At 47.2% G+C, this 26178-nt stretch overlaps 1 protein-coding gene across 1 annotated transcript in view; it reads left to right on the forward strand.

The window, feature by feature from the left end:
- The window catches only part of GHITM (growth hormone inducible transmembrane protein), a 716610-nt gene that overhangs the window by 523543 nt on the left and 166889 nt on the right, over positions 1–26178 (forward strand). The gene's annotated exons all lie outside the window — the stretch shown is intronic.

The raw sequence follows: 26178 nt of genomic DNA on the forward strand, positions 1-26178 counted from the left end.
TCCTATTGTATTCCATGCCTAGGCCCAGACCCACGACGTCCCTGGTTGTCGGTTTTGTGCTAGGTTTAACAAGCGCACTATTAAACGTCGGTTTGATTTTCCCCAACATTATTTTGGCAGAAAATTCAATTACACCATGCCGTCGGAACTTCCGACGACCTGATTACATAAAAAGTGCAAAGACGAGGACAGGCATCCGAGGCCCAAAACTGATGATGAGGCCTCTTCTAGGCCGGCCGCCGGTTTTCAGCGAGGCGCCCTGACGTCCGCATCCACAGAACCACAGACCGCCTCAGACTCCCACGTGGAGCTGGCTGAGCCTTCGGACGGTCTGTTTTCAGCCTACCGAAACTAACCCTTCTGAGGGAACCGAAGTAGCTGAGCAATCCACAGCTTCAGAGCGTGTCTTCAGACCTACCCAGTTAACCATTAAACCCTCTGCTAAGTCTAAGGCCCCATTAAAAACAAACAGATACAGCATTCTCCAGGACAGGTTTCCATGCCTAAGAAACAAATGCTCAAAATGGCCGAAGACCTAATCACCCTGATCAGGGGGTCCCATCCCTCTCCTGATAAAAGGCCCAGACAAGATTCAGATTATGAATCTTCTGACCAGGTGTCCATTTCTTCAGATTCATCCTCAGACCTAGGATATTCCTTGCCCCCTTATGAAGATTCGGATTTGAGGAATCAATTCCATCAGCCTCTCCACCGAAGGACTACTCCTTTGGGGAGATCTTGCATACCATGAGGGAGCATTTCCATTGGGAAGGCCAGGATTACTCAGAATCCAAGAAAAGGCTCAGAGACTTCCTTTTATTGCCTCAACACAGACCTGTTGCTATTCCGCCAGTGTTAGATATTGTGGATGATGTGTACACTGAATCAAGCTTAAACCCTGACTCAGTTAAACCTGATAGATATTACAGAGTCCTTGACTCTCACAAATTTCTGTATAAAAGCCCTGTTGCTGACCCTGAAACTATTTCTCAGGGACCCAAAGGGATTAAGGCCTCATCAGCAAAAAAAACCCAGTTCCCTCTGACAGAGATTCCAGAGCATTCGACAGATGGGGAAAGAAAGTATATACGTCTGCAACTTTAGCAATGAGAGCCGTAAATTGCCAGTTTCACATGCTAAAATATCAGCAATTTTTGATGTCTCAGTTGAAGATGCTTCCAGATTCAGATCCTCCTAATTTTAAAGAAATGCAGGATTTATTGCATGCAGCTGAACAAGTGTGAAAACGTACTTTGCAATGTGGGTTTGATTCCTTAGAGGCCTCCTGTAGAGCAGCAGTTACAGGCTCTGTCATTAGAAGGCATGTTTGGTTAAAAGAACATACATTACCAGATCATGTTAAGGCAAAATTATTGGATGCACCTTTGCAGCGGGATGTGTTGCTTGGAGGTTAAGGCAGAGGAGGTATTAAAGAAGATGGGGGATAAGGCAAAATCCATGCAAATGGTGAAGGATTTCTTACAGGTTCAGCCTACTCGTTTTAGCAGAAATTGGCCAACAAAGAATTGGTCCTTTCCAGTCACAGACAGATCTCAGAGGCAGATACAGATGTCCTAGTGGTAGAGGTCAAGCACAAGGTCCTTACAGGCCTCTACAGTGGGGTACAGCAGGCCAGAAAGAAGGGGAAGACAGGCCACAATCTTATAAAAAGCAGCCTCAATGACTTCTACTACAGCTGCCAAACTGTTCTCTCTTGGCAGCCCTCTTAGGAGGAAAACTGGTACTTTTCTATCACAATTTGCTTTGCATCACCAAAGACAAATGGGTTCTAAACATTGTATCTCAAGGTTACAGGTTCCAATTTCACACTTTGCCAAGGTTAAAAAGAATGCCACATCTGCCACCAAATCAATGGGCAGAGGCTCAAAAACAAATTACATGAGAGCTATTCAAAAAGTACCATCACAGGAGCAAGGAAAGGATTTTATTCAAGACATTTTCTGGTTCCCAGAAAGGACAAAGCCTGGAGACCCATTTTGGGTCTTTCTTCTCTAAACACTTACCTGGATGTTCCGAAATTCAAAATGTTGACACTACAGCAGCTTCTTCCCATGCTGGGCAAGAAAGCTTGGCTCGTGACTTTGGACCTCAAGGAGGCATACGTGCATGTCCCTAGACAAAACTGCAGAAGATACCTCAGATTTCTAGCTGGTTCAATGCACTATCAATTCTCTGCACTGCTCTTTGGCTTATCTACTGCGCCCAGGGTCTTCACAAAGTGCCTGGCACCAGCATTGCATTTTGCAGGCAAAAAGGAATTCAAATTTATCCATACCTGGACGACTGCCTGATTCAAGCAGAGAGCAAGGACATTCTTCTAAAGCATCTGGCGTTCGTAAAAAAGTTAAGTTGCCTGGGGTACACAGTAAATGAAAAGAAATCAAAACTAGTGCCCTCACAACAGATAATAATCCTGGGTGCCAGCTTGAACACAACGGCCCAGATGGCTTATCTCACGCCAGACAAGCAAGGACAACTGACTCAATACTTTCAATTGATGGCAACAAAGACCCAAATCCCTGCAAGAAAAATTCTGCAGGCCTTGGGCTACATGGCATCTTGCATACTACTAATTCCATATGCCAGACTGCATGTGAGGAAACTACAATGGTACCTAAAGTGTGTACGGTCTCAACACTGTCAAAGTTTTTGATAAGTTACACCACTAATTCCTTGCCTTCAACAGGAGTTTCGATGGTGGGCTCAAGCTTGTCACCTCAACAAGGGACAACCTTTTACTCAATCCACAGCCAGGCAAACTCTGACAACAGATGCATCAGATTATGCTTGGGGGAGCACACATGGCAGGAAAACGTATTCAGGGTGACTGGCCCACAGAGCAAAGGCATCTTCACATCAATCAAAAAGAGATGCTAGCTGTACAAAATGCACTTATAGCTTTCAAGGACCTGCTGCATCCAGGACAACTACTATTAAAGACAGACAACACCACAGTTATGTGATACATAAGCAAGGGGGCACGCACTCCTACCCCCTCTGCAGACGAGCCATGACCTTGTGGAACACAGCTGTAGACTACCAAGTTCATCTACAAGCACAGTTCCTGCCAGGAGAGAAAAACACACTGGCAGACGACCTAAGCAGAAACATCATGGTTCCCAACGAATGGGATTTAAATCCACAAATATTCAGAATGATAACTCAAAAATGGTGGAGCCCGGACATAGATCTGTTTGCATCCCCAATGAACTGCCAGCTACAGAAATTCTGCACAAGGAGTTACCATCCACAAGCATGGAAAGTGGATGCCCTCTCATTCAGGTGGAAAAACCTGCAAGTATACGCTTTCCCTCCTTTATCTCTCCTTCCAAAGGTACTCATAAAAGCCAGGCAAGAAGAGGCAAAGATGATCCTGATTGCACCAGACTGGCCATGCCAGCACTGGTACCCAGTCTTAAAGAACTTAGCACAAGAACCACCCTGGATTTTACCTCAAATCCCACATTTGCTGACACAGCACAACAATCAGATACTTCACAGCCAGCTAAAGACCTTAAACCTAGCTGCATGGAAATTTCCTTAGTCAAGCAAGCAATGCCTCTCTCCAACGCTGTTATGGATCATTCTGGAGGCCAGAAGGCCTAGCACCAGGAAAGCCTACTCTGATAAATGGAAGAGATTCTGTGCCTGGAACCAGGCGCACAGCCTTGACCCTCTTGTCCCAAACATTCCTCAGATACTTCAATATTTAACTGAGATGTTGGACAAGGGCCTCTCCTTTTCATCAATCAAGATCCACGCCTCAGCCATTTCTGCTCATTACAACACGGATCCACCAATTTTTTCTAATCCTTTGCTCAAACAGTACCTCAGAGGGGCTAAAAACATAAGACCGCCCCGTAGAGCACCTACCCCAACTTGGGACCTCAACTTTGTTTTGGAAAAAGTAACTTTACCTCCTTTTGAGCCAGCTAACACAGCAGAATTAAAATACATCTCTTGGAAAACTGCTCTGCTACTGGCAACATCAGCACGAAGAGTTTCAGAATTACAGGCACTAATGGCAGTGGAACCTTTCCTCATTTTCCACCAGGATAGGGTGTCTTTAAGAACTAACCCTACATTTATGCCAAAGGTGGTATCAAGTGTGGCTCTAAACCAAACTATTCATTTGCCAACTTTCTGTCCAAAATACCAGAACAATGGGGAGAAACTACTACATTCTTTGGACATTCACAGGCAGTTACGCTTCTACTTGGACAAAACCAAAGCTTTCAGAAAATCTGAGCAATTATTGGTAGCATAATGCTGCAGGAGCACAGGGAAAAGCCATTTCAAAACAGACTATCTCAAAATGGATAGGACATTATATACGTTTCTGCTATACTCACCATGGGAAACCTTTACCTAGCAGCATTAGATCTCACTCCACCAGGGCAACAGCCACTTCAACTGCCTACCTCAGAGTACCTACCAAGGATATTTTGGAAGCAGCAACATGGAGTTCTGTGCATACCTTCACCAAGCATTACCATTTGCCTTTATACTCCAAATCCAGAGCTGGCTTCGCCACTGCTATGCTACAGGGCCTTACAGCCACCCCTAATGCTTTTATAGAACCAGCCTCCCTACCTCAGCTTTGGGATTCCACCCAAGTGTAATGACTGCAGCCGTGTAACACGATAACACTGCTGCAGTCCAGGTTACCCTCCCTCCTTCCCCTCTTACTTGCTGGTACGTACCTATGCCTTCTACCCTTTACTACCTATGAGGAGTATTTGCTGGTAACTGAAAGTTGTTTGCTTTTCTTATGTATGTTTTATTAGCAATTTGAATTGCCTACCTATTTTGAGGCACCTGACATCTGGGACAAGCAAAACTGAAGAAAATGGCGTCTGCTGCATTTTGTATACCCCTGTCGCACTGACGTCAGGAAGGAGGCAACAGCATCCGACGCCGGACCAAGACTTTGGAACTCAGGCCGACGGGTTATCCTGCCGTCAGGCGGTTCCCCAAAGTGTAATGACTACAGCAGTGTTTACACTCTAACATCTACATTTATGGTAGGTACAAAACTGTACTTTCTCTGCACTGCCCTTGGGCTTATCCACTGCTCCCAGAGTATTTACCAAATGTCTGGCCCCAGCTATAGCATTCTGCAGACAGGGAAATATACCGATTTACCCTTACCTGGATGACTGCCTCATTCAGGCACAGGACAAAAAAAAAGCTGTTACAGGACCTTCTCTTTGTCAAATCTCTCCTTGATTCCCTAAGGTTCACCATCAACAAGACAAAAAATCGAAACAAAACCCCACCAGGAAAATTTATTTTCCTGGGAGCTGTGCTAGACACAGCATCCTAAATGGCCTTCCTGTCCCCAGAAAAGCAGAGCTTCCTGCCTCTCTTCTTCACCCAGCTGGCTTCCAGAAGTCATCTCACTGCGAGGAAGTTCCTGCAAGTCCCTGGGATACATGGCATCTGGCATCCTTCTTATCCCCCTCGTCAGGCTTCACATGAGAAAACTTCAGTGGTACTTAAAAACCTTTTGGTGTCAGAACTCAGTCCCTAGAGACCACTCTCCATCTGATCCTTTGCATAAGGGCTGAATTTCTCTGGTGGGCAGAGGCCTGTACCATGAACAAGGGTCTTCCCTTCATCCTCTGCCCTTCTGGCCAGACCATCACCACCGACGCCTCAGACATTGCTTGGGGCACTCACCTAGCAAGCAGGTGTACCCAGGGCCTTTGGAATGCCCAGCAACTTAACTTGCACGTCAATCAGAAAGAAATGATGGCAGTACAAAAAACTTCCTTCCGAGCCCATCTCAGGCCAGGGGTCCTCTTTATGAAAACAGATACCACCACAATGAATGTGGTACATCAACAAGCAGGGGGGGACCCAGTCTTACCCCCCTGTGCAGGTTAGCCTCGAGTCTCTGGCTTACGGATGCCTCCATGGTGCTACACCTAATTGCCCAATACCTACCAGAGGTCAACACCCTGGCAGACCACCTAAGCAGAAATTTACTGGACCCCCACGAACGGCAGCTCCACAGAGAAATCTTTCTGCAAATCACTCAGGAGTGGGGGGACCCCAGAATTGGATCTCTTTGCCTCACATCTCAACCATCAGCAGCAAAGATTCTGCACCAGGGAGATGTTCATCGTGCATACAGCTGCAGTAATCACAGATGGGTTTTCTGCCGTCAGGCGGTCCCTCGGTCGGCCGAATTCCAAAGTCTTGGTCCGGCGTAGGTTGTTGTCGCTTTCTCTTCTGACGTCAGTGAGGCCAGAGTATATAAGACACAGCCGACGCCATGTTCTTCAGTCTTTTTTGCCACGCGGTGCCCGAAGCAGAAGCAGTTCGCAAGTGCCGGTCTGCCAGCTCCTGAATTACGGAAATTTTGGAAACCGAAGTCTTCATTAAAGCTAAGTACCCTGTTACGGAAACTTTTCTTGCCTCAGACCGATGTCAGAAAAAGTTAATAATTGTATTTCTTGTGGGAAGCAAATACCGCATAAGGATTTCCATTCCCTCTGCATACCTTGTTTAGGCCCAGACCACGACGTCTCGGGCTGTCGCTTTTGCGCTACCTTCAATAAACGCACTATTAAGCGTCGGGCGGAGTTCGCCCAACACTATTTTGGTAAAGCTTTTGATTATAAAATGTCGTCGGACACTCCGACTACCGTTTTGTCCAAAAAACGCAAGGACAAGGACCAGCACGCGAGGCCCCCGCCGACACCACGCCAAAACAGGCTACACGTGGTCCGGTTCTCAGCAAGACGCCTTTGCAGTCCCTGACTACCGACGACACTCCTTTGGCGGTGTCCTCTGTACCCGAGACCGCTGGGACCTCGGCCCTTTCCCAGACTACAACCACCGAAGCCTTTGCTAATGTTGAGCCTACTAATGTGGACAGGTCCACCTCCACCCATGGTGTCTTTAGACCCTCATCTTCTTTTGCTATTAAGGCCTTTACTAGATCCAAAGCAGTCAGGCATCCCAAGAGGCCTGTTGCACAGGGCCCATCTCCAGGTCCCATGCCTAAAAAACAGATGCTTAAAATGGCTGAGGATTTAATTACTCTTATCAGGGGTTCTCAACCCCCTCCAGACAAGAGACCCAGAGTGGAGGAAGATTCTCCCTCTTCTGATCAGGGATCCATTTTATCAGAACATTCTGATGTAGAGGAACACTCTTACTCCCCTTTTGAGGATTCGGATGCAGAGCAGTCCATCCCTTCTGTATCCCCTCCTGAAGATTTTTCCTTTGGGGAAACCTTGCACACCTTGAGGGAACACTTCCATTGGGAAGGCCAAGACTTTTCAGATTCCAAGAAAAGACTTAGGGAATTTCTTTTGTTACCTCAACACAGACCTCTGGCGATACCCCCTGTTTTGGACATACTTGATGTTTATTCGGAGGCTTGCCTTAACCCGGATTCTCTGCCTCCTGCACCGGTCAAACCTGATAGGTACTACAGGGTACCTAACTCTCACCAATTTCTCTTCAAAAGCCATAATGCTGACCCTGAAACCATTTCACAAGGCCCCAAGGGATTGAAGGCCTCCACTGCCAAGAATCCACTTCCTGCAGAAAGAGAGTCAAGATCTTTAGAAAGGTGGGGGAAAAAGGTATATACCTCGGCCACCCTAGCCATGAGGGCCTTAAATTGTCAGTTTCATATTCTTAAATATCAACAGTTCCTGTTATCACAATTAAGGAATAAAATGTCTCAACCTGAACAACCAGATTTGAAGGAGTTACAGGATATGATGCATAGTGCAGAGCAAGTGGGTAAACACACCTTACAATGTGGTTATGATGCCCTAGAGGCCTCAAGTAGAGCGGCTGCTACAGGATCAGTCATTTGCAGACATGCCTGGCTTAGAGAACAAAACTTGCCTGATCATGTGAAAGCTAAACTTCTAGATGCTCCTTTACAAAAGCATGTGCTGTTTGGTACTAATGCTGAGGAGATGCTATGAAAAATGGAAAAAAAAGCCAAATCTATGCAAACTGTCAAAGCTTTTTTACAGGTCCAACCATCACGTTTTAGCAGAAATTGGCCTTCAAAAAACTGGTCCTTTCCAGCCACTGACAAGCCCCAAAGAGGTAGATACAGAAGCTCAAGGGGCAGAGGGCAATCACAAGGATCATATAGAGGCCGACAATGGCAAACTCCAGCACCAAGAGGTGGCGAAGACAGTGCACAACAATACAGGAAGCAAACCCAATGACTCCCTCATTTCCATGCCAAGCATGTCTCAGCTGGCAGCACCTTTGGGAGGAAAGCTAGCATTATTTGCAGGCAATGGGCATATTGTCACAACAGACAAATGGATCCTGGACATTATAAACAGAGGCTACAAATTTCAATTTCACACTCTTCCAAAAATGAGAGGCATGCCAAACCTGCCACAAAATCAAAGGGCAGAGGCACAACTACAAATTTCAAAGCTCATAAGCATGAGAGCTATTCAAGAGCTACCTACTCACAAACAAGGTCAAGGTTTTTATTCAAGACTTTTTCTGGTACCAAGGAAAGGAACCGACTGGAGACCCATTTTGGACTTATCCATCCTAAACACATTTCTACTCGTACCAAAATTCAAGATGCTCACAATACAGCAGCTTCTTCCCATGCTGGGCAAGGAGTTTTGGCTGGTAACATTGGACCTCAAGGAGGCATACCTGCATGTCCCAATCAGACAAAGCTGCAGAAGATACCTCAGATTTCTTGCAGGTTAAATACACTATCAATTCTCTGCATTGCCCTTTGGCTTATCTACTGCGCCCAGAGTATTCACAAAGTGCCTGACATCAGTGATTGCCTACTGCAGACTTCAAGGGATACAAATTTACCCTTATTTGGATGACTGCCTGATCCAAGCGGACAGCAAGCACATACTTCTGGAACATCTGGCATATGTGACACGGTTACTGCATTCTCTGGGATACACAATCAACAAAGAGAAATCAAGGCTAACACCATCTCAGAAAATAACTTTCCTGGGTGCCAACTTGGACACAAACACCCAGATGGCCTACCTTACGCCAGAAAAACTGGGGCAACTATCTCAGTACTTCAAAATACTAGCAAAAAGTACCAGGCTTACTGCAAGGAAAATCCTGCAGGCTCTGGGATTCATGGCATCTTGCATTCTTTTAATCCCATGTGCAAAGCTGCATATGAGGAAACTTCAATGGTACCTAAAAAATCTATGGTCTCAACACAGTCACAGTTTGGAAACAATAATACCAATAATCCCATGTTTGCAAAAGGAATTGGGCCCAAGCATGTCGAGCAAACACAGGCCTCCCATTCTGCAAGCCTCAAGCAAAGCAAGTTATCACAACAGACACCTCAGATTACGCCTGGGGGGCGCACATGACGGACAGGTGCATTCAGGGCAAATGGTCCCAAAAGGAAAAGCACCTTCACATCAATCAAAAAGAAATGCTAGCAGTAATAAATGCAATTACAGCTTTCAAGGACTTCCTGCATCCAGGACAATTACTGATAAGAACAGACAACACCACAGTAATGTGGTACATAAACAAACAAGGAGGAACACATTCATACCCCTTGTGCAGACTAGCCATGACTCTTTGGAACTTGGCTCTGGAATGGCAAATCGAACTTCAAGCACAGTACCTGCCAGGATTGGAAAACACGCTGGCAGAAAATTTAAGCAGAAATATGGCAGATCCACACGAATGGAAGTTACATCCTCAGGTGTTTACAGAAATAATCCAAGCGTGGGGGAGGCCAGACATAGATCTTTTTGCCTCCCACAGGAATCATCAATTGGAAAAGTTTTGTTCGAGGACTTTTCATCCAAAGGCCTGGAGAGTGGACGCCCTTTCATTCAGTTGGACAGCATGGACAGTTTACGCATTTCCACCTCTGCCTCTTCTGCCCAAGGTGCTTTTGAAAGCAAGAGCAGACAGACCGAAGATGATACTGATTGCTCCAGATTGGCCAAGGCAACACTGGTACCCACTCCTGAGCAACCTAACACATACTCCTCCCTGGTCCCTGCCTCTAGTGCCTCTTCTGCTGACTCAGCACAGCTACAAAACTCTTCACAGTCCGCTGAAAACACTCAATCTCGCAGCATGGAAATTTCCTTAACATCACAACAGACCCTACTCTCCAAGGAGGTGCAGGATGTCATTTTGGAGGCCAGAAGGCCATCTACTAGAAAAGCTTACTCCGCAAAATGGAAGCGGTTTTGCTCTTGGAATGAGAAAAAAGGCCAGGACCCTAGAAAACTGAACTTGCCTCAGGTATTACAGTATCTAGCTGAGCTGCTGAACAGTGGACTTTCATTTTCTTCCATAAAAATCCATGCCTCAGCCATTTCTGCAGAATTCAACACGGATCCTCCTTTATTTTCTCACCCACTCTTACGACAGTTCCTCAGAGGGGCTAAGAATATAAGACCACCAAGGAAACAACCAATACCAGCCTGGGATCTTAATTACATACTAGAAAAACTAACATTGCCTCCTTTTGAACCAGCTGCCTCAACAGATTTGCAATATTTGTCCTGGAAAACTGCCTTCCTTCTGGCTATCACTTCAGCTCGTAGAGTTTAGGAACTACAGGCCCTCATGGCGGTGCAGCCCTTTCTCATTTTCCATCAGGACAGGGTTTCCCTTCGTACCAACCCATCATTTATGCCTAAAGTGGTATCCAGGGTAGCTTTAAATCAAGCCATACACCTTCCTACCTTTTACCCCAATCCTCAAAACAAAGGGGAAAGGCTGCTACATTCTTTAGACATCCATAGGCAGCTACGTTACTATTTGGACAGAACAAAGTCCTTCAGGAAATCAGAACAACTCTGTGTCCTATGCTGTAGGGGCTCAAGGGAAGCCAGTTTTCAAGCAGACTATTTCAAAGTGGATAGGCCACTGCATACGGTTTTGTTATTCCTATCATGGGAAATCTGTTCCTACAGGTATCAGATCACACTCCACCAGGGCCACAGCTACCTCTACAGCCTTCCTCAGAGGAGTTCCTACCAAAGATATTTTGGAGGCAGCCACTCTTCACAAAACACTACCACCTGCCGTTATATTCCAGAACAAGAGCAGGCTTTGCCACTGCTGTTTTGCAGGGCATTCTGGCTCAACCCAGTTCTTCCTAGTACCTACCACCCTGTGTGTAGCTTTGGGACTCTACCCATCTGTGATTACTGCAGCTGTATGCACGATGAACATAGTACAGTTTTGTACCTACCATAAATGTAGATGTTCGAGTGCTAATACAGCTGCAGTACAGTATGTCCTTCAAGGATGCATCTGCAGTCTTAACAAATGGGTTGTCCTGTCATCAGGCAGCCCTTTGGTCGGCCGGATTCCAAAGTCTGGGTCTGGCTTCGGCTGGTGTCGCACTCCACCCGACGTCATTGCGGCAGTTTTTCGGGTATAAAGGCATCAGCCGACGCCATTTTCCTCAGTCTTTCTTGCCGCGTGGCGCCCGAAGCAGAAGCTGCTGGCAAGTGCCAGTCGGTCAGATCCAGAGATTACTACTACCGAATACTACTTCGAAGACTTCTATAAAGCTAAGTACCCCGTTGGGGACTCTTTCTTGCCTCAGCCGATGTCAGAGAAAGTTAATTGTGGGAAACAAATACCTCATAAAGATTTCCACTCCTACTGCATACATTGTTTAGGCCCAGACCACGACGTAGCAGCTTGCCTAGCCTGTTCTTCTTTTAACCGACGGACGCTTAGACGCCGTTCGGACTTTGCTGAACAGATTTTCGGCTCCGATTTTGCCTACATTATGCCGTCGGATCCTCTGACTACGCAAATAACCAAAAAACGCAAAGAAAAGGACCGACACTCGCGGTCCGCGGTTTCGGCCGAGACCGCGGTTAAGCAAACCACGAGTGTCTCGGTTTCGGCCGAAACCGAGCAAGCGGTTCTTTCTTCAGCCGATAACTTGCCTTCTACCGAGGCCTCTTCTATCCTGGTAGAAACGGCTTCTGAGATCCAACCTTCTGTTGCGATTCCACAGGATTTATCAGACACCATTCCCCTAGATATTTCTTCTCCTGCACGTGGAGCTGCTAGGCCTCCTCCAGCTATGTCTATTAAGGCCTTTGCCAAGGCTAAAGCAGCCAAAGCATCAAAATCTGTGCCTGCCAAGCCTCCCTCTCACAGGCCCAGCACCAGCTCCCATATGCTTTCCTTGGCTGAGGATCTCATCTCTTTAATTCGTGGGGCCCAACCTCATCCAGACAGGGCCTCTCTCCCTCCTCCAGAAAAGAGACCTAGAGCAGAGCCCCCCCGAGCCAGTAGCCACGGATGATTCTTCTGATGACTCAGATCATTCAGATCTCCCTGAGGCTTCTTATTCTCCTTTCGAAGACTCTGATGCTGAGGAGTCCATCCCTTCAGCCTCTCCTCCTGAGGAATTTTCCTTTGGGGAAACCTTGCATGCTATGAGGGAACAATTTCAGTGGCAGGGCCAAGATTTCTCAGACTCTAGAAAAAGGCTTAGGACCTTTCTACACTTGCCACAGCATAGACCTTTAGCTATACCTCCAGTTGATGATGCATTTAATGATGCTTGCACTGCTCCTGATACTTTACCTCCAGCTCCTGCTAAGCCTAATAGGTACTACAGGGTCCCGGACACTCATCATCACTTATATAAGGCCCCTTTTGCAGATCCAGAGACTATCTCCCAGGGCCCTAAAGCTGTAGCAGCTACCTGTTCTAAAAACCCCCTCCCCTCTGAAAGGGAATCCAGGTCCTTAGAGAGATGGGGTAAAAAAGTTTACACCTCTGCTATTTTGTCAGCTAGAGCATTGAACTGCCAATTCCATATGATTCAATATCAAGAGTTTATGCTTGACCAGTTGACTAAAAAGCTGTCCTCTGAAGAATCTTTAGATAAAAAGTATGTTCAAGAAATGTTACATAACATACAGCAGGTTAGTAACCATTCTTTGAAATGCGGCTATGATGCACTGGAGGCTTCCTTTAGATCAGCCATGACTGGCACAGTTATCAGGAGGCATGCATGGTTGAAAGAACAGGCATTACCAGACCATGTCAAATCTAAGCTTTTGGATGCACCTATGGATAAGGTCAATTTATTTGGTGCCCCCACACAGCAGGTACTAAAAAAGATGGAAGAGAAAGCAAAATCTGTGCAAACAGTAAAAGATTTCTTACAAGTTCAACCTCCAAGGTTTAGTAGGAATCGGCCCTCCAAGAATTGGTCCTTTCCAGACTCCTCTAAGGCACAAAGAGGCAGGAATAGGCGCTCTAGAGGCAGAAACCAATCCAGGGGTGCCTACAGGGGTCACCAGTGGCAGGGTAACAACCAACGAGGCACGGATACAGCCACCACCACTACAACAACTCAATCACAGTGACTTGGCGGTGGCACCGCCTACCAGGGAACAGCTAGAAGCACCCTTAGGCGGAAAACTGACATTATTTTCAAGAAACTGGCACTGCATTACAAGAGAAAAATGGATTTTGCAGACTATAGACAAAGGTTACAGGTTCCATTTCCATACACTACCAAGAAAGAGAGGAATGCCAAACCTACCACCTTCACAAAGGACAGAAGCTCTAAAACAAATATCTCAATTATTAAGAATGCGAGCTGTGGAAAAGGTACCATTTTTGGAGCAAGGGAAGGGATTTTACTCCAGGCTCTTTCTGGTACCAAGAAAAGAAAACAAATGGAGGCCTATACTAGACCTGTCCGCTTTAAACACATTCCTCATTGTTCCAAAATTCAAAATGCTGACTCTACAGCAGCGTCTTCCCATGCTGGGCAAGGAGTCTTGGCTGGTAACTCTAGATCTCAAGGAGGCATACCTGCACGTCCCCATAAGACCAATTTGCAGAAGATACCTCAGATTTCTTGCAGGATCAGAGCATTATCAATTCTCAGCATTGCCCTTTGGCTTATCTACTGCGCCCAGAGTGTTCACGAAATGCCTGGCATCAGTAATCGCTCACTGCAGACTTCAGGGAATTCAAATCTATCCCTACCTGGACGACTGCCTGATACAAGCAGACAACAAAAACAAACTAACAGAAGACTTACAAAGAGTCATCTACCTGCTACAAGCCCTGGGATATACAGTCAATACAAAAAAGTCGAGGCTGATTCCATCCCAAAGAATAACCTTTCTGGGTGCAGAACTGGACACATCAAAACAAATGGCATTTCTAACTGCAGAAAAGAAAGAGCAACTTCCTCTCTACTTCTTGACATTAACAAAGCAGAGCCAACTAACTGCAAGGAAAGTGCTACAAGCTCTGGGCTTCATGGCATCCTGCATAATACTGGTCCCTCATGCCAGGCTTCATATGAGAAAGCTACAGTGGTACCTAAAGAATTTGTGGTCTCAGCACAAGCACAGCCTAGAAACCAAAATTCCAATGATCCCATGCCTGAAGCAAGAGTTTTTATGGTGGGCTCAGGCCTGTCAAGCAAACACAGGACTGCCCTTCTGCAAAAGCCAACCAAAGCAAACCATCACGACAGATGCCTCAGACCTCGGCTGGGGGGCACACATGATGGGCAAGTGCATTCAAGGCCTATGGACTCAAGACCAGCTGCATCTGCACATAAATCTAAAAGAAATGATGGCAGTAAAACTGGAAATCCAGGCATTCAGACCTCTTCTCCAAGAAGGCCAGTTGATGATAAGGACAGACAACACCACAATTATGTGGTACATCAACAAACAGGGAGGCACACACTCATACCCTCTATGCCGGCTGGCACTGAACCTATGGGATGTGGCTCTGAGCTACAACATTCAGTTACAGGCAATTTATGTACCAGGGAAGGAAAACATTCTAGCAGACATATTAAGCAGAACTACAACAGATGCCCACGAATGGATGCTGCATCCAGACATTTTCAAAACCATCACAAGAGAATGGGGATTACCACAAATAGACTTGTTTGCATCCCCACTCAATCACCAGTTGAAGAAATTCTGCACAAGGACTTACCACCCACTTGCTTGGAAGGTGGACACCCTATCCTTCAGTTGGAAAAGCCTGACAGCATACGCATTCCCACCACTTCCTTTGATGCACAAGGTGCTTCTCAAGATCAAAGACGAACGTCCGAGGATCATTCTGATAGCCCCAAATTGGCCAAGGCAACATTGGTATCCACTGCTGAGGAGCATGTCCCAGGAACAAATATGGACACTGCCCCTGATCCCATTACTGCTGACACAGAACAACTACAACATTCTGCATCCAAACCTAAAAACTCTGCAGCTGACTGCCTGGAACATTACATAACAGCAATTAACCCAAATTTATCCCAAAGGGTTAAAGACATTATCCTGGAGGCTCGTAGACCTTCAACAAGAAAGAATTATGCAGCAAAATGGAAAAGATATCTCATCTGGAGTACTGCAAAGGGGCAAGATGTGACACTGGTGAACATAGCCAACATCCTGGAGTACTTGGCGGAGCTCTTCCATGCAGGCCTGTCCTACTCCTCCATCAAAATACATGCATCAGCTATTTCAGCAGAATACAGCTTGAATCCTCCTGTTTTCTCACATCCTCTGCTCAGACAGTTTCTGAGGGAATTAAAAATGTAAAACCTCCCAGGAAACCTCCCTTGCCAGCATGGGACTTGAACTTTGTGCTGGAAAAACTGACTCTACCTCCTTTCGAACCAGCAGCTACAGCAGAATTGCAATACTTATCCTGGAAAACTGCTTTCCTGCTGGCAATAACTTCAGCAAGAAGGGTCTCTGAACTACAGGCATTAATGGCAGTACAACCCTTCCTGATCTTCCATCAAGATAGAGTGTCCATGAGAACAAATCCTACATTTATGCCTAAGGTGGTATCCAGAGTTTCTTTAAATCAGGCTATCCACCTTCCTACATTCTTCCCCAATCCACAGAACAGGGGAGAAAAGCTCTTACATACCTTGGATGTACACAGACAATTACGCTACTATCTGGACAGGACAAAAAACAATAGAAAAACTGACCAGCTTCTGGTAGCATATGCAACAGGAAAAGAAGGAAATCCAATTTCTAAACAGACAATCTCCAAATGGATAGGAAATTGCATTAGATTTTGTTACTCCTACCATGGAAAGAAAACTCAAGAGAATATCAGGCCTCACTCCACAAGGGCTACAGCCACTACCACAGCTTTCTTACGAGGAGTGGCTACCAAGGACATTATAGAGGCTGCTACTTGGACCTCCGTGCATACATTTGCCAAGCATTACAACCTACCTCTATACTCTAGATCCCGTGCTGGTTTTGCCACTGCTGTTTTGCAGGGGATCCTAACTACACCATAATCTATTCTCATTACCTCCTCCCCTAGTTTAGCTATGGTATTCTACCCATTTGTTAAGACTGCAGATGCATCCTTGAAGGACATAGTACAGTTTTGTACCTACCATAAATGTAGATGTCCGAGAGGAATGCATCTGCAGTCAGGATTACCCACCCACCTTCCCCTCTGAGGTACTTCTAGGGTACTTACCAACCTTCAGCTAGCTTGGGGGGGATCTATTATGGTGTATTTGTTTGTATATATGTACATACATGTTTATTTTGTGTGTTTGCTCTCTACTATTTGGAAACTTTGGCATTTATCCAAATTTAGCCATCCAAGAGGGCACCTGGCATCTGGGGCAAGAAACACTGAGGAAAATGGCGTCGGCTGATGCCTTTATACCCGAAAAACTGCCGCAATGACGTCGGGTGGAGTGCGACACCAGCCGAAGCCAGACCCAGACTTTGGAATCCGGCCGACCGAAGGGCTGCCTGACGACAGGACAACCCATTTGTTAAGACTGCAGATGCATTCCTCTCGGACATCTACATTTATGGTAGGTACAAAACTGTACTTTTCCCTCCCTCCTTCCCCACTTGGTAAAGGCATGGGGCCTAACAACCTCTTCATATAACCTGACTTGGGTTATCCTTCTGTGGTTTATTTGCTTGCAACTACTGATTTTGGATTATATTGCATTGCTTGTATATACATATAAGCATAATTTATGTATTGCCTTCCTTCTGGGGGCACCTGACATCTGGGGCAAGAAAGACTGAAGAACATGGCGTCGGCTGTGTCTTGTATACTCTGGCCTCACTGACGTTAGAAGAGAAAGCGACAACAACCGACGCCGGACCAAGACTTTGGAATTCGGCCGACCGAGGGACCACCTGACGGCAGAAAACCCATCTGTGATTACTGTAGCTGTATTAGCACTCGAACATCTACATTTATGGTAGGTACAAAACTGTACTTTCCACCTCCTAGTGTGGAAGGTGGATGCCTTGACTTTCCCCTAGAACTCCCTCTTTGTGTACTCGTTTCCTCCTCTGCCCCTTATTTCCAAGGTTCTGATCAAAATAAAGAGGAGAGACCAAGGGTCATCCTCGTTACTTCAGACTGGCTCAGACAGCATTGGTTCCCCCTGTTACGCAGCCTGACCTTACAGCCTCCAAAGCTGCTTCCCCTGATCTCAGACCTCTTGACCCAGGATGGGGGGGGGGGGGTACTGCACCCGGACCTACAGACTCCATCTTTCAGCATGGCTTGTACACTAAAAACTAACAAGGAGTCCCTGTTAAGCAAACAGGTCGTTGACCTAATCAGAGTCCAGAAGGCCCAGCACAAGAAAATCATATGCAGGAAAACGGAAAAGATTCTGCTCCTGGAAACAATCAAAGGGGGGGGGGGGCAGTACCTCCCAACCTTCCAACCTTCCATTCCTCTCATCCTGGATTACCTTGCAGAGTTGCTCAACAGTGGCCTCTCTTTCTCCTCTATTAAAATTCATGCCTCAGCCATTTCAGCCCATTATGATTCAAACCCACCCCTCTTCTCTCGTCCTTTGATTAAGCAATTCCTCAGAGGGGCTTCTAATGTCAGGCCTCCCACGCCACCCTGGGACCTGAATTATGTGTTAGAAAAGGTAACCTTGCCTCCTTTCGAACCTGCTTCTTCTACAGAACTGAAATACCTTTCATGGAAGACTGCCTTTCTGCTAGCTATCACATCAGCCAGAAGGGTCTCGGAACTTCAAGCTCTCATGGCTGTTGAGCCCTTCATCATTTTCCATACGAACAGCGTCTCCCTGAGGACTAACCCCTCCTTTATGTCCAAGGTGGTATCTAATGTGACCCTTAACCAGGCCATACACCTTCCTACTTTCTTTCCAACCCTCAAAACAAGGGGGGAAAGTATCCTGCACAAGGTAGACATAAACAGGCAATTCAGATATCTAGACCATACTAAGCTATTCAGAAAAACAGGCCAACTACTTGTAAGCTTTTCCCCATGGGCAGAGGGGAAGCCCATCTCCAAACAAACCATTTCCAAATGGATTTCACACTGTGTCCATTTTTGCTACAGACTACATGGAAAACCCATCTCAAAGTCTGTCCGCACCCACTCCACTAGGGGTGCCTCCACTTCTGCTGCCTTTCTCAGAGGAGTACCCACTAGGGACATCTTGCATGCAGCCACCTGGACCTCTGTCCATACCTTTACAAAAAATTACCACCTACCCCTCTTTTCTAAGTCTAGGGCAGGGTTTGCCTCTGCAATTCTGCAGGGCCTCTTAACCCATACCTAGGACTCTACCGATCCTTACACCCCTTTCCTCAGCTTTGGGAATCCTCCCACAGGTGATGGGTGCAAAAGTGAAACACAAAGAACATAGTGCAGTTGTGTACACTTACCATAAATGTAGATGTTAGTGTATTCATTGTTGCAGTCTTGGTTTCCCTCCATCCATCCCCCATTTAACATCTTCCCCTAGGGGGACATTTGCTTCCCTAGGTGGGTTTAGCCACCATGACCACTTCTGTCTTTTCCTTGTGCTTCTGCAGCCGGCGCACAAAAGCATTGACTCTGGTATTCAGGCTGAGCGAGGGCTACCACAGCAGGGATAACCCACAGGTGATGACTGCAACAGTGAATACACTCAAACATCTACATTTATGGTAAGTGTACACTGTACTTTTTAGATCTAGAAGCTTAACTTGTGTAAAAGTTTTGAAAGGGTGCTACTAAAAACATATTTTAGATCCTAACACTTGTAGCGCACATCATTATCTTCAACAGCATCCCTTTTTTTTTGTCCAGGGAGGTCTTCATTCACCATCTTGGTGGACTTTTATGACCACGCTTAACTCAGTAGTGATTGGTGTTATTTTTGACTTAGTCAAAACATTTGATAATGTCTTTTATAGATCTGTCATTTCAGCTTTGCAGAACTACAGCTATAACGCATTTCTGATTAACTGTGTTTTTATCTGGTTGTCTGGACATTTTCTCAGTGTGTGTCCGCTAAAGGACTTCATTCTAAATCTTGCCCTGTTTTGTTTGGAGTTCCATAGGGCTCTGTGCTTGGCCCCATTTTTATTTAACTTAGAGCAATCAACCAGTTCTATAAATAAAAGTACACAGAAGACTAAAGTAGGATTTGTACTTGATAGTAAGGGGCTTTCTGTACCATTTATCTACAGTTTTAAACAAATTCTCAGCTTGGGCTTAAGGAGATGCCATGGACTTCAGTTTGGGCAACTGTAGATTAATGTACTTTGGTAAGCCTTCATTAAGGCCTACGTTGTTCATAAATGTAGCTCTGAATGAAACTAATAACAAGGACTTTGGCTGTACTTAGTTCATCAGACTTCTCATTCTGTATCTTGTAACAAGCATTAGGAAACTTGCTTTAACATTTTTGGGCCTTGTGTTTAAATCTTTATCCTTACAGAATGAAGGAAATTATTACATCTTTATAATGTTTGTGTGCATGCAGTTTTAGAATACAATAATATATTTTGCTTATAGGAAGGAAACTCAGTCCTGTATTTATCCCTTTATGAAAGATGTTGAGTCCTAAATTTATGTACAGTCCATTATAGGTATGTTAGAAGAAAAGCTATTTGTGCATATAGAATTTGCCAGGACGAACTGCTTCAAGTTATTTACATTTTCGTTTCTAATATTACTGTGCATTGACATAATTTGATATTCCATATTGCAGAACACAACCAAGAAGCCAAGACTTTGGACATGTATACCTATTGATACTAAGTTATCTTCCAACATTGAGAGTTTTAAAAGGAATTTTGATTATTGGCTGAGGGATAAAGTGTTAGATAATTTAGAGAGGAGTCTGTGTTCTTGGATGGTCCTAGGATCCAAACACGGTAGCAACTTATAAGGACACACAACACATTTTCCACAACTGTTCTAGGTTCAGATTAAGCTAGTAATTAAAACATCTAGCATGCACCAGGTTATTTCGATAAAATAGAATGCATTATGCCATTAAATGTTTTAAATCCAACTTGGTAGACATTAAAGTACTGTAGAGCATTAACAAAGTGGAAAAATCACTTGCCCATCAAAGGTTTAGGGTAGCCAGATAACTCACACCCCCCGGAAAGCTTCTTTCATCTCCAGATGCTTTTGGTTAAGAGAAATCCTTTGGGATTAAGGTTGTGCCTCTCTTTTCTTTCTTCCAGTCCTCCTAGGTTAGAAAAAGCCTTTATGGTTCTTTGTTCCTTGATGAGCAGTGAGTAAGCAACTCCGAGTTTGATGTCCATTCTGTCATTCAGAAAATTGAAATTTCTTGCAAATCCTCACTGTTTTCTCCTTGGGCGCAGTCCATCAATTGCAGCCAAAACTTGTCTGGTTTTCTTTTAGGTAAGTCTGCCATACTCTCTTAAATGACCTGGGAACTAGAATTCTATTATCTGAAGTAGCTAACTTCATTTGTGCAGCAACCTGTGGGTATCGGATCCGACTTCGGATCCGAGACGGCAGTTTTCAACAGCTTAGATCCGAGCTTCTAGCTCCTTCCCCTACCCATAAACCCCTGCCAACCCTGACTGACCTCAGATCTAGTTTGCCGCGCTTGTTGTCAGCAGCTGGATACTCGAGCTCCATAGTTAGCGAATTTCTGAGAGAGAAAAATAGAAAAAAATTTACTTTTTTTCTGTACTTTTGGTGCGAGTGCTGTGTGTTAGGTCCGTACCTGTTTTCCTTAGCTTAAATCTTCTTTAGTTTTATATATTTTTCCCTCCCTCTCCCTCGCTGGTTCGTTAGGGTCTGTGTGTGTGTGTTAGGGCCTAGCGTGTGTGTTTCTTTAGTTTAAAAATGTCTGAGGCCCCAAAACCTATCTTTTCGAAGTGCACCAAGTGTGGCAATAAGCTTTCACCGGCTGATGGCCACACTCGGTGTGTTCTGTGCCTTGGGGTTGGACACCTTTCCTCTGGGTGTACCATCTGCGCGGCGTTCAACCCCAGGGCACTCAAGGACCGGAGATCCAAGCTGATCCTGGCGGGTCTCTTGCCCCCAGATTCGGTTTCGGCCTCCTGTCCTACCGTGGCTATCTCCATGACTTCGGCGGCCACTCCTGCCTCTCTCCCCCCAACCGGGACTCAACCTCACGCTGTAGGCCCGGAGGAGAGGGAGGCCAGGAAAGACAAGAGGAGGGAGAAGCACCACAAGCGGAGGGCCGAGGCCTCCGCTTAGGCTCCCCCGGCTAAGCGGTCTTCTTCCTCCAGGGATTCCCGGTCTCCTTCTTCTCTGATCGGTCCCCTTGTTTTTCACCGGGTCCTGAGGAGGAGGAGACCTGATCTCCATCGAGGTCAGAGGCGGCACTCCCGTCCCGTCTCGGTGGCCTCTTCGAGATCTACGCGCAGCCTTTCCGATGCAGACTTGGACCGGATGATGCTAAGATTCCTCCTGGCCCAACTGCAGATGGGAGTGCTCCTGCCTCCCCCCTCTCTGGTGGGGAGCTCGACCCCTTTCTTTGCCTCGATAGCTCCTTCTCCGTCCCGCTTCCTAGATTCGGAGCCTTCGGAGCCGGGCAGCCTTGGAACCGGGGGTGGGTCGGCGCCGACTCTTCCCTCAAGCCTGTCGGATCCGAGCTCTCAGAGCCGAGGGCTGAGCTTCGGATCCGAGGGTTTCAGTATGCCTTTGGTGCCGTCCAGGTCGGAGCATACTGGGCCTTCGGATCCGATTGCTTCAGCGCTGGCCCCTGTCCGCCTGTCGGATCAGAGTGAGGGTCCGCTCTCAGATCCCAGAGAGAGCGGCTCTCCCTCTGCGTTCGACGTGATGGAGAGGGCTCTGTTGACTGCTTCCAGGCCCCTGGTCCTTGCCACAGCTCAACCCCGCACTCCTCTGTTGGGTCCAACTTCCATCACCCGGCCCCGGGGACAGCCTGCTTCAATGTCCCAGGTCGTTCCCTTGGAATGGGATGTTGCTGGTGAGGCCTCCTCGGACAGCCCCCCCTGAGGAGATCCCCCACAAGCAGAATTCAAGAGCAGGCACTTGGACTCCCTCCGAGTCCTTGACCGAAGACACGGATTTGGAGGAAGGGGAAGGTTCCCCAAGGTCACCCCCCCGAGGATGTCTACTTTGGAGACATCATGGAAATGCTCAGGATCAGAGGGGGGTGGTCTGCCCCAAAGCCGACCTCGGACGAGTCCGCGTTCCTGGAGGCGTTTGAAGCAGGCCCTTCTACCTCTTGGGTGTCCCCTCCGGCTGACCCCCTGGTGGACCTGATTACCACCAGGGCGTGGAAGGAGCCGGACACTGTGGAGCCAGTCCCGAAGCGCCCTGACAGGATCCTCAGTCTCCCTGCCGATAAGCCCCATTGGAGCAAGGGTCCCCCCATAGCTGCCATGTTGATGGCGGCGGCCACTAAGAGGGAACTAGCTCAGGAGAGCCCCTCGGTCCAATCCCCGGGCAAGGAGTCCCGAGCGATGGACTGCTTAGGGTAGCGGGTGTTTAGTTCAGCGTCCTTCTCTGTGAGGTCACTGAACTATATGGCACACGTTATCCGGCTGCAGCAGGATCTTATTAAGGAATACGCTGCATCGCCCCCGGAGTCCATGTCGGCGGAGGACAAAAAACTGTACTCCACCCGTATAGCTACTCTTGGGTCCATTTCTAATACTTCTATGCGGCTACTATCCCATGCCACGGAAGGAGCCGCTAGAGCCAGCAGAGCAGGTCTCGTCATGAGGCGTCAGGCCTGGCTCCGGCATTGTGATTTCGTGGAACCCTTCAAGGTGTCCTTCGCAAATGCCCCTTTTGATGGTTCTGCCCTCTTTTGGAAGACCATTCGCGACACCTTGGTCCAGAGCGAAAAGGACGGGAAGACGTCTGCCGTCGGAGTCCGCTTTTCTGCTCCCCAGAGGTCCTTCTCCAAGAACCAAAAGGGACAGAAGAAGATGTGGTTCCGGAAGTCGCAACAGTCCCAGTCCGCTCCGGACCCCCAGTCCTTCCGTGGCAGAGGAGGACAGGGAGGACGCCGCCCTAGAGGCAGAGGCGGCCCGAAGAAGTTTGGGTCCAGAGAACCTTTCTTTGTCCGGCCCAAGCAACAGCCATGAAGGGTTGCCCGACTGCTCCACTCTGGAGGCAGTCGGGGGGTGTTTCTCGAGGCACCTGGCAGCTTGGGAGTCCATCACAACAGACCGCTGGGTGCTTCGCATCATATCCAGAGGTTACCAGATCCCCTTCTCTTGCCCTCTTCTCTTCCCCAAGCACCTCCCCGATGTACCACCCGATCAGAGGGAGGTCGCAGCTGCGGAAATCAAGCAGCTCCTTGAAAAAAGAGCCATCCAACACGTCCCCCCCAGACCAGCTCGGATCGGGTTATTACTCCAGGTTCTTTTTGGTGCCAAAAAAGACTGGGGACTTAAGACCAATCCTCGATCTTTCCCTCTTGAACCTGTCAGTAACCAAAGAAAAGTTCCGGATGGTCACTCTTCAATCCATTCTTCCCCTATTACGGGAGAACGATTGGATGTGCTCGATAGACCTCAAGGATGAGTACTACCACATTCTAATGGACAGACGATCCGGAGGTTCCTCAGCTTCTGGCTAGGGGCCAGTCATTACCAATTCAGGGCTCTTCCCTTTGGTCTCACCTCAGCCCCCAGGGTGTTCACCAAAGTGTTAGCAGTGATAGCGGCCCACCTGAGACTCCAGGGAATTCCAGTTTTTCCATACCTGGACGACTGGCTCCTGACTGCCTCAACAAGGCATCTACTCTGCACAGCCAGGAACTATATTTTCTTCGCCTTGCTCCCTGGCTAGGGATCACAATAAATATGGACAAATCTGCTCTCACCCCTACTCGGGTCATAGATTTCATCGGGGCCAGGTTAAACACAATCAGTCTTGTAGCCTTAAGTCCAGAGCGACTTCGAACCCTGAGGCTTCATGTGCGGGCCATCCTTCAGTCTCCAGCTCCTCCTGTGGAATTGGTCCTGAGGGCTCTAGGCTCAATGGCAGCGGCAATCAGTTTGTTGCCAATGGCACGTCTGAACATGAGGGTCTTACAGTGGACCGTCCAAGTCCAGTGGCCTTTTTATCACTACCCTCTGAGTCATCCCATTCCTCTCAGCAGGGCTTGCAAGAGGGCTCTCGTTTGGTGGCTGCAATCTCCGGACCTCCACACAGGACGCCCCTTCTCTATGGCCCTTCCCCTTGCCACGGTGACCACGGACGCGTCTCACCTCTGGTGAGGGTGCACTCTTCGGGCAGGTCTGTCCAAGGCTCGTGGAACGATACGGAGACCTCCTTGCATATCAATGTCCTAGAGATGAGGGCAGTGCTGTTAGCGTTGCAAGCACTTCATGACCTTCTTCCTGTAGGGACAATTGCTATCCAGACGGACAACATGTTTGTTGTCTGGTACATCAACAAACACGAGGAACCGGGTCTTACCCACTCTGTTGAGAGGCCATGAGAGTGTGGGAATGGGCGATCTCCACCAACCGCTTCCTCATTGCAACGCACATTCCTGGACGGTCCAACATCCTGGCGGACAGACTCTGTCACACCATCCTTTCCCCTTACGAGTGGTCTCTCAATCCGCATGTAGCGAATCAGATTTTTGCCAAGTGGGGGCAGCCCTGTTGCGATCTTTTCACCTCTCCCTCAAACACCAAATGCAACAGCTATTTTGCTTTAATTCCCCAAGTCGGGAAAGCCCTGAGAGACGCTCTGGTGCATGCTTGGCCTCCTGGTCTGCTTTGTGCTTATCCACCTCTCCCCCGATGCTAAAGTTTCTACAGAAAGCCAGTCTCTTGGGGAGCAGGATTATCCTCATTGCTCCATTCTGGCCTCGTCAAACCTGGTTTTCTTACCTTTGGTCTCATCTGGTGAATCCTCTTTGGATTCGAGATCCCCTCCCGGATCTGATTTCCCACCCTCTGGGTCTCCCAATCCCGAACCTGGACAGCCTCAAGCTCACAGCTTGGCTGCTCCAGTTCCACTCCTAGCTAGGACTCCCGGCATCTCTTCCCCAGTCAAAGCTATTCTAGTAGCAGCTCACAAGCCTTCTACTAGGAAGATTTACAGTAGCAAATGGAAACGTTTCTGTATTTGGACGGAACGTCAAAACTTGGATCCCTTCACAGGTCCTTTACCTGCTGTGTTAGACTTAGGACTATTCGACCAGGGAGCTAGCTGTTCCACTGTCAAGGTGCAACTAGCAGCCATCTCTCACTATCATGTTGGACATGATCTGCGTCCCTTGATCACTTCAAAACTGTGCAAGACCTTTCTGAAGGGCACCTTCTTACTCAGACCTCCGGTAATGGAAGTGGTACCTCCATGGGATTTGACATTAGTGCTTCAGGCTTTGACAGCTTCCCCCTTTGAGCCTGCAGCTTCAGTGGATCTCAAGTATTTGTCTTGGAAGACTGCCTTTCTCGTCGCCATCACCTCGGCTAGAAGAGTTTCTGAAATTCAAGCCCTTTGTGTGAAACCCCCGTATCTAACCTTCCACAAGGATAGAGTTTACCTCAGGACCAATCCCTCCTTTCTCCCTAAGGTTGCTTCTGAATCGAATATCAATCAGTCTATTAACCTTCCAGTTTTCTTTCCTAATTACCAAAACAAAGGAGAATACAAACTACACTCTTTGGATGTGCATAGACAACTTCGATTCTATATTCACAGGACATCTGGTCACAGACAATCCGACCAGTTGTTCATCTCTTTTGCCAAAATTAATTTGGGTAAATCGGTATCTAAAGTCACATTGTCTCGATGGATCTCACAATGCATTCTTTTGGCTTATGAAAGTTCTGGTAGGCCTGCACCTCAGGGAGTCCGTGCCCACTCTACCCGATCTATGTCTACCTCTGCTGTTTTTAG

This window comes from Protopterus annectens, chromosome 14.part0 (genome assembly GCF_019279795.1).
Source record: "Protopterus annectens isolate FY-2018-M chromosome 14.part0, PAN1.0, whole genome shotgun sequence".
NCBI classification, from domain to species: Eukaryota; Metazoa; Chordata; order Ceratodontiformes; family Protopteridae; genus Protopterus; species Protopterus annectens.